Source organism: Camellia sinensis, chromosome 14, assembly GCF_055761805.1.
Source record: "Camellia sinensis isolate YWXY chromosome 14, ASM5576180v1, whole genome shotgun sequence".
Taxonomy (NCBI): domain Eukaryota; kingdom Viridiplantae; phylum Streptophyta; class Magnoliopsida; order Ericales; family Theaceae; genus Camellia; species Camellia sinensis.
In genome coordinates this window covers 52,631,513-52,651,624 of record NC_138974.1, presented here as the reverse complement: position 1 = coordinate 52,651,624, position 20,112 = coordinate 52,631,513, and positions in this window count along the sequence as shown.

Below are 20,112 nucleotides of genomic sequence, written 5' to 3'. Positions count from 1 at the left end.
TACGGAAACAGCACGAGACTCCCGATTTGAAAACTAAGTCTAAAAATGCACTTTTTCACACTTAAACTTGAAAATCATGCAATAGCCACGTGACGGCCTAGGGACCATCTCAAACACGTCGCGAGAGACCAGTGTGAGTTGTGGAAACTTACGGAACTAGCGCGGGACTCTCGGTTTGAAAACTAAGTCCAAAAATGCACTTTTTCACACATAAGCTTGAAAATAGGCCACCGAGGGCCAAAATCGTGCAACAGCCATGGGACGGCCCGGGGACCACCTCAAACACTTCGGGAGGGACCATTGGGAGTTGTGAAAACTTACGGAACTAGCACCGGACTCCTAGTTTGAAAATTAAGTCCAAAAATGCACTTTTTCACACTTAAGCTTGAACATAGGCCACCGGGGGCCAAAATCGTGCAACAACCACGGGACAGCCCGGGGACCACCTCAAATACCTCAGGAGGGACAAATGTGAGTTGTGAAAATTTACAGAAATAGCACAGGACTCCCGATTTGAAAGCTAAGTCCAAAAATGCACTTTTTCACACTTAAGTTTGAAAATTGGCCATTGGGGGCCAAAATTGTGCAATAGCCACGGGACGGCCCGGGGACCGCCTCTAACACCTCGGGAGGGACCAATGTGAGTTGTGGAAGCTTACGGAACAAGCACGGGACTCCCGGTTTGAAAACTAACTCAAAAAATACACTTTTTCTCACTTAAGCTTGAAAATAGACCTTCGGGGGACAAAATCGTGCACCAGCCACGGGACGGCCCAGGGACCACCTCAAACACCTCGAGAGGGACCAATGTGAGTTGTGGAAACTGAAGGAGATAGCGCAGCACTCCCAGTTTGAATGCTAAGTGCAAAAATGCACTTTTTCACACTTAAGCTTCAAAATAGGCCACTAGGGGCCAAAATCGTGCAACAGCCACGGGACGGCCCACGGACCACCTCTAACACCTTGGGAGGGACCAATGTGAGTCGTGGAAACTTACGGAACTAGCACGGGATTTCTCGTTTGAAAACTAAGTCAAAAAAAGTACTTTTTCACACTTAAGCTTGAAAATAGACCTTCCGGGGAGAAAATCGTGCAACAGCCACGGGACGGCTCGGGAACCCTCTAAAACACCTCAGGACGAACCAATGTGAGTTGTGGAAAATTACAGAACTAGCACGGGACTCCCGGTTTAAATACTAAGTCCAAAAATGCACTTTTCACACTTAAACTTGAAAATAGGCCACTAGGGGCCAAAATCGTGCAACATCCGTGGGACGGCCCGGGGAACACCTCAAACACCTCAAGAGGGACCAATGTGAGTTGTGGAAACTTACGGAACTAGCACGAGACTCCCGATTTGAAAACTAAGTCCAAAAATATACTTTTTCACACTTAAGCTTGAAAATAGACCTTCGGGTGCCAAAATCATGCAACAGCCATGGGACGGCCTAGGGACCACCTCAAACACCTCGAGAGGGCCAAATGTGAGTTGTGGAAACTTACAGAACTAGCACTTGACTCCCGGTTTGAAAAGAAAGCCGAAAAATGCAATTTTTCACACTGAAGCTTGAAAATAGGCCACCGGGGGAAAAAAACGTGCCACTGGCACGGAACGGCCCGAGAACCATGTCAAACAATTTGGGAGGGACCAATGTGAGTTGTGAAAACTTACGGAACTAGCACCGGACTCCTGGTTTGAAAACTAGGTCCAAAAATGCACTTTTTCACACTTAATCTTGAAAATAGACCTTCGGGGGCTAGAATCATGCAACGGCAATGAGACAGCTCGGGTACCACCTCAAACACCTTGGGGGGGACCAATGTGATTTGTAAAAACTAACGGAACTAGCACAGGACTCCCGATTTGAAAACTAAGTCCAAAAATGTACTTTTTCACAATTAAGCTTGAAAGTAGCCCATCGGGGGCCAAAATCGTGCAACAGCCACGCGACGGCCCAGGGACCGCCTCTAACATCTCGGGAGGGACCAATGTGAGTTGTGGAAACTTACAGAACTAGCACGGGACTCCCGGTTTGAAAACTAAGTCCAAAAATGCATTTTTTCACATTTAAACTTGAAAATAGACCTTCGGTGGACAAAATCATGCAACAGCCACGGGAAGGCCCATGCACCACCTCAAACACCTCCGGAGGGACCAATGTGAGTTGTGGAAACTTACCGAACTACCACGGGACTCCTGCTTTGAATACTAAGTCCAAAAATGTTCTTTTTCACACTTAAGCTTGAAAATAGGCCACTAAGGGCCAAAATCATGCAATAGCCATTGGACGGCCCGAGGACCACCTCAAACACCTCGGGAGGGACCAATGTGAGTTGTGGAAACTTGTAGAACTAGCATGAGACTGCCAGTTTGAAAACTAAGTCTAAAAATGCATTTTTTCACACTTGAGCTTGAAAATAGGCCATCCTGGCTAAAACCGTGCAACAGCCACGGAACGGCCTGGGGACCACCTCTAACACCCTTGGAGGGACCAATGTGAGTTGTGGAAGCTTACGGAACTAGCACGAGACTTCTGGTTTGAAAGTAATGTCAAAAAATGCACTTTTTCACACTTAAGCTTGAAAATAGACCTTCGGGGGCCAAATTCGTGCGACAGCCAGCGGACGGCCCGGGGACCACCTCAAACACCTCGAGAGGGACGAATGTGAGTTGTGGAAACTTACGGAACTAGCACGGGACTCCCGGTTTGAAAACTAAGTCCCAAAATGCACTTTTTCACACTTAAACTTGAAAATAGCCCACCGAGGGCCAAAATCGTGCAACAGCCATTGGACGGCTCGAGGACCACCTTAAACACCTCGGGAGGGACCAATGTGAGTTGTGAAAACTTACGGAACTAGCACAGGACTCCCGGTTTGAAAAATAAGTCTAAAAATGCATTTTTTCACACTTAAGGTTAAAAATAGGACACCAGTGGCCAAAATCGTGCAACAGCAGCAGAACGGCCCAGGGACCATCTCAAACACCTCTGGATGGACCAATGTGAGTTATGCAAACTTACAGAAGTAGCACAGGACTCCCGGTTTGAAAACTAAGTCAAAAAATGCACTTTTTCACACTTAAGCTTGAAAATAGGCCACCGAGGGCCAAAATCATTCAACAGCCACGGGACGGCCCGGGGACCACCTCAAACGCCTCGGGAGGGATCAATGTGAGTTATGAAAACTTACGGAACTTGCACCGGACTCCCAGTTTGAAAACTAAGTCCAAAAATGCACTTTTTCACCCTTAAGCTTGAAAATAGACCTTCGGTGGCCAAAATCGTGCAACCGCCACGAAACGGTATGGTTACCACCTTAAACACCTCGGGAGGGACCGATGTGAGTTGTGAAAACTTACGGAACTAGCACGGGACTCCCGGTTTGAAAACTATGTCCAAAAATGTACTTTTTCACACTTAAGCTTGAACATAGGCCACCGGGGGCCAAAATCGTGCAACAGCTACTGGATGGCCCGGGGACCACCTCAAACACCGCGGGAGGGACCAATGTGAGTTGTGAAAACATATAGAACAAGCACAGGACTCCCGTTTTGAAAACTAACTCCAAAAATGCTTTTTTTCACACTTATGCTTGAAAATTGGCCATTGGTGGCCAAAATCGTGCAACAGCCACGGGATGGCCCGGGGACCACCTCTAACACCTCGGGAAGGACTAATGTGAGTTGTGAAAACTTACAGAACAAGCAGGGGACTCCCGGTTTGAAAACTAAGTCCAAAAATGCACTTTTTCACACTTAAGCTTGAAAATAGGCCACCCGTGGCCAAAATCAAGCAACAGCCAAAGGACGGCCTGGGAACCACCTCAAACACCTCAAGAGGGACCAATGTGAGTTGTGGAAACTTACGGAAGTAGCCCGGGACTCCCGGTTTGAAAACAAAGTCAAAAAATGCACTTTTTCACACTTAAGCTTGAAAATAGACCTTCAGATGCCAAAATCTTGCAATAGCCACGGGACGGCCCAGGGACCACCTCAAACACCTCGGGATGGATCAATGTGAGTTGTGAAAACTTACGGAACTAGCACCGGACTCCCAGTTTGAAAACTAAGTCCAAAAATGCACTTTTTCACCCTTAAGCTTGAAAATAGACCTTCGGGGGCCAGAATCGTGCAACCGCCACGAGACGGCACAGTTACCACCTTAAACACCTCGGGAGGGACCGATGTGAGTTGTGAAAACTTACGAAACTAGTACAGGACTCCCGGTTTGAAAACTATCTCCAAAAATGCACTTTTTCACACTTAAGCTTGAACATAGGCCATCGGGGGCCAAAATTGTGCAACAGCTACGGGATGGCCCGGGGACCACCTAAAACACCTCGGGAGGGACCAATGTGAGTTGTGAAAACTTACAGAACAAGCACAGGACTCCCGTTTTGAAAACAAAGTCCAAAAATGCTTTTTTTCACACTTATGCTAAAAAATAGGCCATCGGGGGCCAAAATCGTGCAACAGCCACGGGACGTCCCAGGGACCACCTCTAACACCTCGGGAGGGACCAATGTAAGTTGTGAAAACTTACAGAACAAGCACGGGACTCCCGGTTTGAAAACTAAGTCCAAAAATGCACTTTTTCACACTTAAGTTTGAAAATAGGCCACTCGAGGCCAAAATCGTGCAACAGTCATAGGACGGCCTGGGGACCACCTCAAACACCTCGGGAGGGACCAATGTGAGTTGTGGAAACTTACGGAACTAGTACGGGACTCCCGGTTTGAAAAGTAAGTCTAAAAATGCATTTTTTCACATTTAAGGTTAAAAATAGGCCACCGGTGGCCAAAATCGTGCAACCGCCACGGAACGGCCCGGGTACCACCTCTAACACCTCGAGAGGGACAAATGTGAGTTGTGGAAACAGACAGAACTAGCACGGGACTCCCGGTTTGAAAACTAAGTCCCAAAATGCACTTTTTCACACTTAAGCTTGAAAATAGGCCACCTGGGGCCAAAATCGTGCAACAGCCATAGGACGGCCTGGGGACCACCTGAAACACCTCGGGAGGGACCAATGTGAGTTGTGGAAACTTACGGAACTAGCACGGGACTCCCGGTTTGAAAAGTAAGTCTAAAAATGCATTTTTTCACACTTAAGGTTAAAAATAGGCCACCGGTGGCCAAAATCGTGCAACAGCCACGGAACGGCTCGGGGACCACCTCTAGCACCTCGGGAGGGACCAATGTGAGTTGTAGAAACTGACAGAACAAGCACGGGACTCCCGGTTTGAAAACTAAGTCAAAAATGCACTTTTTTACCCTTAAGCTTGAAAATAGACCTTCGGGGGCGAAAGTCGTGCAACAGCCACGAGACAGCCTAAGGACCACCTCAAACACCTCGAGAGGGACCAATGTGAGTTCTGGAAACTTACAGAACTAACATGGGACTTCCGTTTTGAAAACTAAGTCCAAAAATGCACTTTTTCACACTTAAGCTTGAAAATAGGCCACCAGGGACCAAAATTGTGCAACTGCCATGGGACGGCCCTGGGACCACCTCATACCCCTCAGGAGGGACCAATGTGAGTTGTGGAAACTTACGGAACTAGCACTGGACTCCTGGTTGGAAAACTAAGACCAAAAATGCACTTTTTCACACAAATGCTTGAGAATAGACCTTCGGGGGCCGGAATCGTGCAATGGCCACGAGACGGCCCTGGTAGCACCTCAAACACCTCGGGAGGGACCAATGTGAGTTGTGGAAACTTAAGGAACTAGCATGGGACTCCCGGTTTCAAACCTCAGTCCAAAAATGCACTTTTTCACCGTTAAGCTTGAACATAGGCCACCGAGGGCCAAAATCATGCAACAGCCACAGGACGGCCCGGGACCACCTCAAACACCTCAGAAGGGACCAATGTGAGTTGTGGAAACTTACAGAACTAGCACGGGACTCCCAGTTGGGAAACTAAGTCCAAAAATGCACTTTTTCACACTTAAGCTTGAAAATAGACCTTCGGGGGCCGGAATCGTGCAACGGCCACGGGATGGCCCGGGTACCACCTCAAACACCTCGGGAGGGACCAATGTGAGTTGTGGAAACTTGCGAAACTAGCACGGGACTCCCGGTTTGAAAACTAAGTGCAAAAATGCACTTTTTCACACTTAAGCTTGAACATTAAGCCACTGGGGGCCAAAATCGTGCAACAGCCACGGGATGGACCGGGGATCACCTCAAACCCCTCGGGAGGGACCAATGTGAGTTGTGAAAACTTACAGAACTAGCACAGGACTCCCCATTTCAAAACTACGTCCAAAAATGAACTCTTTCTCATTTAAGCTTGAAAATAGGCGACCGGGGTGCAGACGTCCCCGAACGCCCCGGGAGGACAAGTTCCCCCGTTCTGTTCATTTTTGGGGTCACTACAGTTTGGACTCTCAATTTGTCACGGTTCTTAATCTGAACCAAAGAGTCCAAATCCGACAAATCGTTTTGAGAAAACTGATTTTTAGAAAAGAAGTACCAAACATGGACTGCTTTGCCAGATACAGAGTCGCCACCTAAATATTTTTTATGGGGGAATTTAGGAAACCCTGACTCGGTGCCAAAGGCCACACGTTCGTCATCACCAAAGTTGCCTCGGCTCGGGAGCTTGGGTACGATTGGGGAAGGTCAGCTATGAGCACCCCCTCTCGCCCGATCCGAAGATCGGCCTTTACTAACCGTGATATCCGTTTTTGAAAATATTTTGTGTTCTTATTCCGGTTATTAACCTAGAACTACTATGTTATGCGCATAGTAAACAAGTATAGGCCAAATTGCCTAAATTGGAACAAAACATTTCATGCTTGTTTTGAAAATGGTTTGCTACTCGCAAGTAGGCTAAAATGCAGGTTTTGCCACCCTCAAGTGGGCTTTAGAAAAGATGGTTTTGCCACTATCTAGTGGGCTTAAAATTCACAGTTTTAATGCATTATTCCAATTTAGGTAATTCGACCTCCACCCACAGGCACTCAAGCAGTTTATATCACATAAGCAGCTAGCCTTGTGGTAATCATGTTATTATGGCAACACTCACACGAATGCGGTATGCTAAAGCGTAAATGCTTACCTAGTACTCCGAGCCAAAACAAAAGCTAGTTAGTAATCAATGCATGATCCTACCTCTTGTTAAAATGGCTAATGTAAAACATACAAGATGCAACTATAGTAGGCTCGGCTATTCTAAGATGGCATGTGATGATGTTACAAATGACATGTATTCAACTTCGGAATTGAAATACAAATGCAGTTAGTATGATGCGCCGAGTCCGGTGTATGTAAGACAAATGTATGGATGCACGCATGCTATCATACTGTATGCTAATTGAAACATGCCCTAGGCTAACCATCGAAAGCTAGGAAATAAAAGGGAAGAAAGACGTGGGGTTGGGAGACATACACCACACTCGCGCACACTTATTACACAATTGCCCTCACTCGGAGGGTCCGAATAAATATTACAGTCCGAATAAATAATACTAAATTAATTATTACAGAATTTCTAATTAATTAACAAATTAAATGCAGAAAGAAGGTGGCCACAGCCCCGCCTCGGGATGCGTGAATGATGCGTGCTTGACTCGTCTTGCCCGAAAATCAGTACCATGCCACTATTGCCTCTGTTTACACTGCCTTGCCCCTCTAAGGATCACATAAATTTTCAGAACTGCTTTGAATCACTCCCTGAGTGCTCTGGAGTGTCACCGGCTAGAACAAAATGCCACCGGCCATGGGAATGGGATTATCGGCCAAATCTTATGCTCTCGGCCAAACAAGTTTTGCCGGCCAATTCTTCCTACTGAAACCTGCAGTTGACAATAGCAAAGGGCAAGCAGTGTATGGCATGGAATTTTCAAACAAATGTGTGCATGCCCACACTCCCTATCATGCAATGGACTCAAGGGAGCATGGCCCTCGACCCTCGGGCCATCAATTATGCATGATGGCCTAATAAGCCATGTTTACAACTTGATGTAAAGATGCATGCAAACAAAACACATGAATGCCAACACCCTATCATGTATGATCAAGTGTGTTGGCGACTAAGGGGATTAGCTCATTTCATCACTTTGAGTATGAAATGGACTAATCCGCCTTGTGTTCGTTATAACGTCCGATCGAACACCTGACACATGCAATGCCAACTCATGTTATGCTTATCTTGCCATTTTACTTGGTCAATTTTATTTACTCATTTTAGCATTACCCATCCATCCTTTAATTGATTAAGTCCAAATGAGAGTCCTTTAATGGGAAAGAGGCCTAAGCCTCAAGTTCCTTGAGCATGAAGAAGACCTCATGTCGTTGGCTAGTAGAAACCCTCAAGGGGGTTAAAGCCATTAAGCATGAACGTCTCAACTTCATGCTCAAACCAACAAGAGGCTCAAGGCTACTTTCAAAGCAATGAAAGTGAAACATGTAAGGAAATGGCATGAATGGCATGAAGTATGCTCTGAAATTGTGTGCAAGACACTACTACAATATGAAAACGGTTCAAGCACTCATGCTCAAATGGACCAATCGACTAAGCATGCAAGAGCATTACACCGTAACCACACAAGGCAAGCCTTAAACAACAAAATCAACTCAAAACAGAGTTATGCAGCCTCGAAACAGTAGCTAAAGTGCATGGAACAAAGGACAAAACAAGTCAATGAAGCATGCTCACGCAAGAGGCCAATAAAGCACGTAAACCATAGTTGTATGGTACGATGCATGCAGGTCTCAACCACCTCAAAATAATGTTTCTACAAGCCAAAACAGTGCTGAAAATGCTATGGACATGCACCAAAACAAAGCGATATAGTACGCCAACTCATTGGGCTCTTGAAGCACATGAACTACAACTATGTAATGTAATGCATGAGAGTTGTATCCATCTCAAAACAGAGTTTCTATATGTCAAATATAAGCTAAAAACATGTTGGTCATGCACCAAAACAAACTCGCAAAGCATGCTTTCTTTTAGGCGATTCTAAGCACTCAAACCACAACCATGCAAGGCCATACGCAAACCATCCAAACAAGTTAAAACAGAGCTTAAACATGCCAAGATATGAACAATTGTAGGCCAAAGTTGAGCTAGCACATGTTAGGAAGTTAGGCTAAAACAAGAAGCATGTTAGGCTAGAAAGCGAGATTGCACTACAAGTGCAAGAAATAAGCAACAAGGGCCTTATCCACTCCAAAACAGATCTGAAACATGGCAAAATAGGGCCTAAAACATGCTGGGCTTAAGCTAAAATAACCCAAAAAAAATGCTCTTTTACAAAGCCAACAAGGCATGGCATGAGGAAACTAGGAGGGGAGGCTATCCCCTCCCATTTGGGACCTCAAAACGACTTTTCCACCACTGAAATTCCACTGGAATTCAGTGGTTTAAAGGCCAAAGAAAGGTTGTTTTAAAAGCTTTAGAACAAGGCTCAACATATAGCCAAAAAACTACAAAAGTGAGTCGATCAACCTTAACTCAAAAAGGGCTTTAAACCATCAATTTTTATCCATAAAACAAAGGTTTTTTAGTTGAAAACCAGGCCAAAAGAAGCATGCAAAAATGGCTATACAAGTACACCAAGAATGAGTTCAAGAGGAGAAGAGTCTTACCCTTAAAGCTCAGCGCCAAAACAGGTCCTTCTTGGACCAAAATCAGCCTTAGGAGCTCCAAATACACCTCCAAGGATCACCTCTTCAAGGTAGGAAAGTTTGATCAAGGGTGGAAGCTCAAGAAAATGGGAAGAACACTCACTTTTGGGCACTTATATGCTTCTATACACATAATATAGGAAGAGAGAGAGAGAGAGAGAGAGAGAGAGAGAGAGATGAGAATTTTAGAGAGAGGAAATTTTTCTCCAAGTTGTATCTCTCTTTCTTGTTGTCTCTTTTTTTTTTTTTTTTTGAGAGAGCTTGATTGATATAGATATATATATCAATCTGCAGCTCCTCAGAACTCCCACGTCCAGGCATGGGCTGAGGTATGGCCTGGAATGACAGCTGCCTGCTGTCTACAGAGATATCTGTTGAAAACCACATTTGGCCGACCGGCCATCACATTTGGCCGATTGAAAATCAAGGTGGCCGTTGGGCAGGAGACTTGGTCGACGGGCCATCCCCTTCCCTCAGGAACACATCCGCAAGCTCTTGGTCCACAACCAAGCACAAAATAGAGAAGTTAAGAGATTCTAAGGCAAGGCGTGTAGCCAAGACTTTTCGAAACTCAAAACAAGCACAAGGATGGATAATCATCGCGTGTTCAAACGATGACGTCCAAGCCTTGAGGACGGTCAAAAATGGGGTGTCTACAGTTGCCCCTCTTTGACAAAACTCGAAAGTCATAACAATGATGGGAGTGAATGTCAAAGCCCAGAGACGACCCATTTTTGACAAGGCCAAAGACTTAGACAAACATGCAAGACAAGCAAAGATATGCACCCGAAGGCAGGGACAAAATGCAACTGACAATGCTAGGAGCCGAACATAACTTATGATCATGCAAAGAAAGCTGTAACGAAGCATAACATGCGACAGTTTTAAGCTAGCATACACCAAACTACACTACAATGCAGAAAGGATGTAGGAGAATTATGCAATTCTTGATACGTCTCACTAGGAGAATACAATACCTGCGCCGTTCGTCTGGTTGCACCAGCTTCAAATGAACCGTACATACAAAATCGTGCCTAAAAGAAAAAGAAAACTTAACAGGTACAGATATCATTAGCAATATGCATAACATGCAATCAAAAGTGCGTGACAACGCAAGTTGAGTGGGACGCATAACAATGCTGTGAAGGCACAAACACATGTAAGTAAAGAACACGTGACAGCGTGCACAATGTGTATGAAGAAATTTGAACACATGTAAGCAAAGCATGCGGTCTACGCAAGCAATGTGTATAGAAACTTGAAATTGAACACATGTAAGTAAAGCGTGCGGTCTACGCATGCAATGTGTAGAGAAAGGAACTTGAACACATGTAAGTAAAGCATGCGGTCTACGCATGCAATGTGTATAAAAAGGAACTTGAACACATGTAAGTAAAGCATGCGGTCTACGCATGCAACGTGTATAAAAAGGAACTTGAACACATGTAAGTAAAGCATGCGGTCTACGCATGCAATGTGTATAAAAAGGAACTTGAACACATGTAAGTAAAGCGTGCGGTCTACGCATGCAATGTGTATAAAAAGGAACTTGAAATTGAACACATGTAAGTAAAGCGTGCGGTCTACGCATGCAATGTGTAGAGAAAGGAACTTGAACACATGTAAGTAAAGAATAACGCGACAACGCATGCAATGTGTATAGAAACTTGAAATATAGTAAGGACCAGTTATTCATGATGTTGAAATGCCAAGCACTGTAACATGGTATAATTGAAGCGATTTGTGGAATTCACAAGATACGAAAAGGGTACGGAAGGGACGTTCCTTGCGCGTACCGAGCATCGCTCATAGAAGACACGGCTTGAGGTCAACTCGAAGGCCTACTAATGTTCCGAAAGTGTACTTCCTTGCACTGTCTCGAGTAATGAAGGCGCCAAACCACATAGTTGACCTGAACAAGGGCGCGGGAGGTGCGTTGACCACAAGGGGAGGTTACCAGTATCAATTCCGATACTTTGCTGCCTTGCTCTTCTCTTTGCTTTACTTTCCTTTTTACTAGTAGTTTAAACACATTGCGCTGCCTTAGGCAGGTTTTACCTTTTCAAAAATGTGTATTTTGCAAAACACATGAGGGAAACGAAACAACCATTTTGTTCAAAATGATGTTACATTTGTGCTTTCCATGCATCGCATCGCATGGTATCACATAACAATGTGAATGAAATTGAACTTGGTTTGAAGATTGAGCACTCGCATCGTAATAATCAGGCAGTGAACTGACTTACAACTTGATAAGCAAAGCAAGGAAACTCAATAAGCTAGCCAAGTGCGAGTACAACTCGACAAGCAACAAAGACTTGAAAAGAGTGAAATACAACTCGATAAGCAAATTTACAACAACTCGATAAGCAAATGGGCGTGACGCCGCAAAATCCATCATCGGAGGGCCTTGGAAGTGGTGGCATTCCCCAAATTCTCAGCATGTTTCAACATATAAACAGCTTAGGGAGCAAAGAGGAAGACCACCGGCCACGGGAGAAAGCCACCAGCCTCAAGAAACGGCCATCGGCCAGAATATTTGATCTATCGGCCAAAAGTGGTGGTCGGTTGGCACTATATTTGGCCGGCCGGCCATGAATGAAATAATCACCAGAATGTTGACACCTGTCCTCCACTCAATCTTATCCCCTACAAAAGGCCTCAGCTTCGTAGTTCTACTCAATTCAACACTGATTTGCTCGAAATGGAGGGATTTCTTGCCCAGAATCTCTCGTCCTGGATTAACAACTTGGATGGCTCGAAAAAGCTGAATTTCCGGGGTTTCGGCATAAATGCACTATTCACTCTGAGTCACACTCCGCTGCACTTTCCATTTCTTCATGCCGCAGCGAGGTTTTGGAACCCGGTGACTCATGTCTTTAGCTTTAGCGGGCAAGAGGTATGCCCTACCTTCGAAGATTTTCAAGCTTAAATGGAATCCGAGCGTGACGAGGAGATCTTACCCCAGCTTAACTTTGGTCATGTTCAGACCTTAGGGCGAATGTGTGGACTCACTATGTATGACGCTCGATCTCTGATTTGTGATGGAATGCTAGATATTCCGAGTTTGATTCATCGGTTTTCGGATACCGGTGACCGCGGCGACCATCATTGGCAAGGCTTCCGGCGACATGCCCTCTGTCTGTGCATGCGATCTCATTTTCTATTTTCCTCAGGCTCCGAGGGATCTACCATCCAATTGGTCGAGGTTGCCCTAGGCTTGAAGGAGGGCAAGAGCTGCATTGCCATGACTCTGGCAGAGACGTTGATGGTCTTAGATGCCTTTTATCATCGAGAGACGACCATATTTGCGGGGAGTCCACTACTGCTGCAGGTAATGTTTCCCACCCAATCTTACATATGTATTGCTCACATCACTTGACCCTCAAGCTCGGTTTTTCTCACAAAATCCCTTTTCTCACTTTTCTCTCATCGTACTTCTCTCTATTCTTTATTCTCTCATTTTTCATCCCTTCCCAGGTGTGGTTGATGGACAAGTTGCAGGTTGTGGATTCTTGCCCAGCATATTCAGCTCGCGGCTACTTCTTCAGGCAACGTCTGGTTGACGCCCTTGATGAGGGTTGGTGGTTCGACTGGATGTGCAATTTATCTGCCGATGTCATTACTTGGCGGTGCCCTTGGCTCAATCTATCGGCAATGGGCTATAGCATGTCCTGGCAGGCTGGGATTCAGTTGATTGGCTTTACTCACTGTGTGTTCTATTTTCCATTTTGGTTCTGACGCCAGTTCGGCCATGACCAGATTTGCCCCGCAGAGGGGATAGAATATGTAGCTGCCTTTCCGTTTCGAGGTGCGCAGCTTGTTCGGCAGGCCACAGCATGGAGGACAAGAGAACTCCTGGCCCCCGCTCCTACTTTCAGTTGTACTTTGTCTGATGAGTGCTTGGATTGGCTCAATGAAGAGGCACAGGAAGGGCCCACTTTAGCATCAGAGGCTTCAACCAGCTCTGGGAGGGGGCGCAGGAACACCTGACTTGACTATGCCCCGGATTTATTGCTTTATTTAGTACTTTCACGCTTTCCTTATGAATGTAATAAAAAAGCAAATTCAATTTGTATGCAAGAGCAGGAGGACTCTGTACTGAAATCAATGAACTTTGAAGGTTGTGGTACTGAAAATTTCCCGTTTTGGTCCAGAGATGGTCTTAGTTGTAAAAAGATTAATTTGAACCAAGTCAACTTTTATCAAAACTTTTCAAAACTATTTTCGATATGGATCAAAACTGGACACGCCTGAGATCTGTCACTGAGATGCACAAACCCCAGATCCCAGCAACTGGAAAGTTGCCCCTAGTTTGAATAGTACCGCAGCACTGCATGGCAACGGAAAGTTGCCCCTAGTCTGAACAATATTGTACCGGAGATCATGACCGAACTCTTGAATGCTGAATAGACGAAGATGACCGAGATGATCAAATGGACAAAGCTGATCGGGGAAAAGTTTATGGCTGAACTTCAGGATGAAGCTGCCTACGTATCCCAAAGATGGGAATCAAGCCTTACGTAGTTCAGGCTTAGGTTCACTCGAGTATTTTCACTCTCCTTTTGCGCTCTAACTTTTTCCAAAGCCGCCCTTTGCGGGTTTTCAACCTTGCGAGCTTAGTTTTTATATTTTCTAATTTTTCGTGCTCTAACTTTTGCCTAGGTCGCCCTTTCGGGTTTTCGGCCTAGCGAGCCTCTCAGGGGTAATATTTCTTCAACTTGTCCATATTGATCGGTTGCGAGAACTCCAGGCCATCTAGGTCCATCAGAACGACAGCTCCACCCGACCAAATAGACTTAATGATGTAGGGACTGGTCCAATTGGGTCTGAACTTGCCCTTTGGGTCATGGATGGGAGCTCGGTTATCCCTGACTACCAAATCTCCTTCTTTGAAATTCCTGAACTTAACCTTCTTGTTAAAAGACCGGGCAATTCTGCGCTGATAACCTTGAACATGGTACAATGCTTTCAGTCTTCTCTCATCAAAGAGCATGAGTTCCTCGAATCTGCTCTGCTACCAATCTGCTTCGGCTATTTGACACTCATCCAATACTCGCAATGACGGAACCTCAGTTTCGATAGGTAGAACGTCCTCCATCCCATAGACTAATGAATACGGAGTCGCCTCAGTAGAAGTTCTAACTGAAGTCCGGTAGCCCCACAGAGCAAACGACAACTTATCTGGCCAGTCCCGGTAGGTTTCCACCATCTTCTGCAGTATGTGCTTGATGTTCTTGTTGGCGCCTCAACTGCTCCGTTGGTCTGCGGCCGGTATGTGGACGACCTATGAAAAGCCACATTCTATTTCTTTAACAAATCAATCACCTCCTTCTTGAAATGGGAACCATTGTCTGAGATAATCACGTTTGGGACCCCATAACGGCAGATGATGTTGTTTCTAATGAATTTCACAACATGTGAAGCCTTCAACACCGCATAAGATTGGGCCTCGACCCACTTCGTAAAGTAATCTATCGCGACTAGAATGAACTCATGCCCATTCAACCCCTTCGGAGTAACAGCCCCGATCACATCGATTCCCCAAACTGAAAATGGCCATGGCGAAGTCATATTGTATAGTTTCGATGGCGGAATGTTCATGCGATTTGCATGGATCTGGCATTTGTGGCATCACCGAACAAAGCCGATATAATCCTCCTCCATGGTGGACCAGTAGTAACCCTGTCTCAGGATTTTCCGCGCTAGCATTACCCCATTCATATGTGCCCCACATTCTCCTCCGTGGATGGCCTCCATCAGGCGCTTTGATTCCTCAGCTTCTACACACAGCTTATGCATTCCTACATGACCTCTCTTATACAATTTACCTCCGCAGATGATGAACTGAACGTCCATTCTTCTGATTGCCCTTTTATCCTTGGCATTTACCCCTGGCGGGTATGTTTCCTTCTCCAAGAAATTCCAAATGTCGTAATACCAGGGGTTTTCGTCTTGAACCTCATCTATAGCAGCAATTGACTCGTATGCTGGTGCAAATTTTTGGTCAATGATGACGGGACGCATCCAGACTCCGGACGGGATGTCTATCATGGAAGATAGAGTTGCTAAAGAATCTGCGAACCTGTTGTTCTCTCTTAGTAGATGAGCAAAATTTAGGTTCTCAAACCGAGGAATTAACAAGTCCAAGGTCCGATGATACATCATCATCTTTTCTTCTTTGACTTTCCAGTCTCCTTTTGCTTGAGACACAACAAGGTTCGAGTCCCCGATGACGTCTAATCTTCTTGCCCCTAGTTCCAGGGCTGCTTCTAAACTGGCAATGCATGCCTCATATTCTGCTTCGTTGTTCGAGACTTTGAACCGGAGTTTGAAGGCTAGAGAAATACGGGAGTTGTCGGGCGCTATCAACAACACTCCTATCCCATACCCGTATTGGTTTGACGCTCCGTCAAAATACATCGTCCAAGTTTCATCTTCGATGTGCCAAATGGCCTCGTCTGGGAATAAGTACTCAACTGCTTCACCCCCTTCCACTGGATGATCGGCTAAGAACTCCGCCGCTGCTCTTCCCTTGACTGACTTGCGCGTCACATATTTTAGATCGAATTCGGAAAGCAAAAGAAACCAACGAGCTAGCCGACCCGTAACTCGAAAAGATATTTGATGGGATCGAGTCCTGAAACCAACATTACGGAGTGAGCTAACAGGTAGTGTCGCAGCTTCCTAGTAGCCCATACCAAAGCTAAGCAAGCCTTCTCCAACGGTGTGTAGCAAGTCTCATACTCTAGCATCTTCTTGCTCAGATAGTAGATGGCTCTTTCCACTTTGTCCTCTGCTTCTTGCGCAAGCATGCAGCCCATTGTGGTCTCGGTTACCGAAAGATACAATATCAACGGTCTCCCCGGCTCTGGTGGTGACAACACAGGCGGGTTCTGTAAGTATTCCTTGATCTGTTCAAAAGCAGCTTGGCATCGGTCGTCCCATTGGAATTTCTTTCCTTTCTTTAGGAGACCAAAAAGTGGTTCACAAGTCAAGGTTAATTTTGAGATAAACCGTCTTATGAATTGCACTTTACCCAGAAAGCCTCGCACCTCCTTTTCAGTCCTTGGTGGTGGCATTTCTAGGATGGCCTTGATTTTGGAAGGGTCAACTTCGATGCCCCTTTGTGTAATCAGAAACCCTAGCATTTTTCCCGCCATAACACTGAACGTACACTTCTGAGGATTCAACCACAGCTGGAATTCTCTGATCCTTTAGAAGAACTTTTGCAAGGCGGTGTAGTGGCTTTCTCATTCTTTGGACTTGACAATCATGTCGTCCACGTACACCTCCTCCTCTTTGTGGATCATGTCATGCAATATCGTGGTCGCGGCCCGTTGATATGTAGCTCCAACATTCTTCAACCCAAACGGCATCACTCTGTAGTAGTATGTCCCCCAAGGGGTGGTGACAGCAGTCTTTTCCCGGTCTTCGGGTGCCATCACTATCTGATTGTAACCTGAGAAGCCATCCATAAATGAAAGCAAAGCATGGCCTGCCGTGAAATCCACCAACTCATCAATATGTGGCAAGGGGAAGTCGTCCTTTGGACTAGCTCTTTTCAAATCCCTGAAGTCCACGCATACTCGGATCCTGCCATCCTTCTTCGGCACCGGAGCAATGTTGGCCAACCAAGTCGGGTATTCAGATACCAGCAGGAAACCTGCATCGATTTGCTTGGTGACCTCTTCCTTAATCTTAATGGCCCAGTCAAGGCAGATTCTTCTGAGTTTCTATTTGACAAGTCGGGCCTCGGGGTCAAGAGGGATCCGGTGCTGTACAATCTCAGAATCGATTCCAGGTATGTCTTTGTAGGACCACGCGAAAACATCTTTGAAATCTTTTAATAAAGCGACTAAGCGCTCGCGTTCCTCCGAAGACAACGTGGACCCGATCTGGACCAGCCGCGGGTCCTTCTCAGTACCAATATTCACAGTAGTGATTTCATCAACTAAAGGTTTAACAAATCTTTCCTGCTCTTGATCAATTAATCGTTGCAAAACCGGAGGAATTTCTTTCTCGTCGTTTTCGCCAAAATTTTGAAAGTCCTGATTTAAGCAATATATCGAAGGCACAGAAAAGCACTCGGAAATCACATCCACATTATTCTCATTAAGTACTTCCAAACCGTCCGATTCTTCTGTTACAACAGACTCAAAGAAGAAAGGAAAAGACGACCTGGACAGGACTGTGGCATCCGGGTTATCACCCCCAGGAATACTGGACTCAGACTCAGTTAAGCTGGAACCTGATTCCGACTCACAAGACTCAGTGGAATCAGATTCTGGCTCACTACCTGACCCGGTGCTGCTTGATAAAAATCCCTCTTCGTATTGCCAAACAAGAGAGGGTGCGATGGATGCATCCAAAATAGTTGATGGTAGGCCCGCAGCCGTTTCATTTCCGATCATGGACACCGAGAAGTCATCCCCCAAGCACTTTTGTTCGCTCGGAGGATCTGAAATTAGACAAGCCAGTGCTACCCCCATTTCAAGTTCGGTGTCCTTGGACTCCATTTCCCCACTATGTTCAGCCTCGACTGTCGGATCTGTCTGCTCTTCGGCAACGTCATCCCCGGATAATTGTAGGTCAAAGAAAATCTCGAACCCTAGTACGCGCTTCCTCTCCGCATTCAGCCACGGCTCCGAAAAGCCACAGAATGGAAAATCCTCCCCCTCCTGGACGAAACGTTCGTTTAGGGTACCCTGGATGGGCCGGTGTATCAATTCAAAAGGCTTCCCCATCTGTTTCGCTCTGGCTCTTCCAGCCATTTCCTTTCCTTTCCTTACCCAATCCTCCTTGGTGGGCAGATAACCCAAGCTAAAGGTATGAGGGTTATGTGGCACTTAGGCCAATGCTGCGACGCCCTTCTGACCGCTCCTTCCTAATCCCATCCCGGGGATGTGTCGAAGCTTGTTCATGAGGTACACTGATTGAGCACTGACATATACCCCCTCATTAATAGCCAAGATGTTTTGTACAACCAGAGCCTCAGCAAGGGTGAAACCTGATATAAACACGTCCTCCATACCGTGCTCAATTTCTAAGACTGGTGTAGATACTTCTGGAGGAGGGTGGATCGATGAATTTCCGAAAACAATGGCTACTCCCTTTTCATAGGGGTATTTCACCGTCTGATGCAGAGTGGACGAGACGACCTTCACTCGATGCAGCCACGGCCTCCCCAAAAGCAGGTTGAAAGTTGCCGGCACTTCTAAGACATGGAAATCTATCTCATGCTGTCCTGGCCCAACTTTAGTTTGAATTTTCATCGTCCCCATGACCTCTCTACTTGTGTTATCGTATGCCCGAATCACCTGGGCTGTTGGCACAAAGTCCGCGGTCTTCAAGCCAATTGCATAGGCAGTCCTTGCTGGACATACATTGATGGGGGACCCTGTGTCGACAAGCACCACAGGTATCCATTTGTTTCTGCACTCCACGGAGATGTAGAGTGGCTTGTTGTGGTTCGCACCCTCAGGTGGCAGTTCTTTGTCAGAAAAGGGCAACATCGGGGTAGCTCCTCCCGGAAAAACTAAGCCTACTAGCTGTTCTGGTGTAGTTTCTATCGAAAGCTTTGCCTTGTCCATGGCTGATAGGACAGCCTGTCTGTGCACTCGTGATGCCATAAGCAGTCTCCAGATGGAGATGTCTGCTTGTATCTTTTTTAACTGCTTTAGTACAGCCTCTTCTTCGACTTGCTTCTCTTTCTGTCTCTTAGCTTCCTTATCTTTCCCAGATGCCTCCGGCTGGTCTAGGTGCGGGGGCTTGAAATACCATCCGCTTCTCGTCATGTGGTCGACTTCTCTAAGGTACCAGGTGTCATCGGGTTGGTTGATCCCCCAATCTTCGTCTGTGTGGGCAAGACATAGATCATCGTCCTCCCACCACATTCCATCAGCAGCCGACATACACTTGTCCGGCTCTGGTATGACCGTTCTCGTACTCGCGGTACCTTCCATCCCTATGCTCGCAGCATTCTCTGTTCCTGGGCACACAGCAGTTTCAGTCCCCACATGGGCCTTTGCCTTTCTGATTCTTGCGGGATCTTCAAATCTTTCCTGTTCTGACCGTATCAACACAGCTGGCTGCTCAATAATTCCTATATTCAGAATACTCCAATCCCGAGCGAAATTCTTAACACCGGCACTCCTCGGCGACGCATTCTGATTTTCGACTCCCTCGACTGTCACCGACATTCGTGCCCCTACCGGACCCTATCCTGGTTGGAACTCTTCTACCACATCTGGTTGATCATCCAACCACCCAATAGTCTCTACTGATTCCTCATAATCAAACCAATTGACTGCTGCGCCCCCTGGATCTTGGTCACTGTAAAACTGGAGATTGGCAAGGTCCTCTTCCACAGCCCTTAAATCATCTGTTCCCTGTCCCAGACTATCCCCTTGGATCACACATAGTTCTCCCCCTGTTGGCAATTCCACATCTAGCCCATCCTGGCCTATTG